Genomic DNA, 1553 nt, shown 5'->3' with positions numbered 1-1553 from the left:
AGCTCTCTTCACCACATTTGCTTATGTACACGTTTGTCTTCAGTGATTGTGTCAGTAGAGCGAGCACCCACTGATATGATTTTAAGTTCTTTGATGTCTGATAAATGATCCCTTCTACACCTCGTGGTCAGACAGGCTGGTATGCTTCTTCCATATGGGTTTTGATGCTTCTCAGCTAAATGGCCACTTGTATGTCTTCAAGCCTTTAAGACCCCGGATGCAATATTTTATGGTAGCCGGGCACCATCAGCTTTCTTCACCACCTTTGCTTATGTTCACATTTTTCTTCAGCGGGTGTGGGATTCTTTTATTGTAAAAACACTTTCTTGACTTCTTATCATAGTGGTTTCACACTAATTGTCCTTTTGTGGTTGACTCATTTCACTTAGGACCGTGTCCCCCAGGTTCATGCATGTTGAGGTGTTTCATCACCATCATCGCTGTTCTTTAACATTGTGTAGTATCCCATTGTGAGTACATATTGAAGTTTTTTCATCCATTCTTCCACTGATGGGTTTTCAGGATTTTTCCATCTTTTCATTATTGTGAGTAGGGCTGAGATGAACAAGAGTGTGCATGTTTCTATTTGTGTCACAGCTCTTATTTCTTTGGGATTTATACATGAATAGGAATTGCTGGGTCATATGGTATTTCTAGGAGCTCTGGTGGTATAGTGGTTACTCATTTGGCTGCTAACCTCAAGGTCAGCTGTTTAAAACCCCCGGGCACTCCACAGAAGAAAGATGGGCCTCACTACTGTAAAAGAGTGATGTCTCGGAAACTCACAGGGGCAGTTCCATCCTGTCCTATAAGGTCACTAGGAGTCGTTTCAACTCAGTGGCCATCAGTTTAGTGTTCTAAGGTATTTATAGTCCCAATTTTTGTGGAAGCACTACACTGCTTTCCACAGCAGTTGCACTGTTTGTAACCCCATCAGCAGTGTGTGAGGGGTCAGTCTTTCCATACCCTCGCCCACATTGATTGATTTCTGGGTATTCTTTTGTTGTTATTTGTTGATTTTGGTTTGTTTGAGAGTTTTGGGGTGTGTTTCTTTTTCAAGCATTCTCCCAAACTCCAATGTTTTATTTACCGATTATGTACAGTGACATCAATCACTGAAACTAGTTTAGGAAAGAAAAAAAAAGCATGTCTAGAGTTTGATATATAGTTGATGTCCAGATGCTCATTTATATATATATATATTTGCTCATTTATATATATATATATTTTGCTCATTTATATTTTGCATATTAATAATGAAGGTGAAAATGACAAATGGTTACAGTTACATAGAGATATTTACAAGGATTCAAGGCAGACTTTATAGTTTTGGGAGTTTTGTTTGCTTTGTTTTGTTTTTAGGTTTTTACTTTTGCTTTTTCCCACAAGTCTTTTTTATTTATTAAACCAGGTACATTTAACATTTTTTCTGCTGCATATGAAGTAGCCTGCTTGAAGTTCTTTCTTCCCATAGTGCTTCAGTGCTCAAAATTCTAGATCTTTTGTGCTTCATCACATTTCAAGGCTGTTTTACTAGCCACAGATCTACATGG

This window comes from Echinops telfairi, unplaced genomic scaffold, assembly GCF_000313985.2.
Source record: "Echinops telfairi isolate 266 unplaced genomic scaffold, ASM31398v2 ScPeMD7_11;HRSCAF=52, whole genome shotgun sequence".
Taxonomy (NCBI): Eukaryota; Metazoa; Chordata; class Mammalia; order Afrosoricida; family Tenrecidae; genus Echinops; species Echinops telfairi.
Note: the sequence above shows the minus strand (reverse complement) of the source record.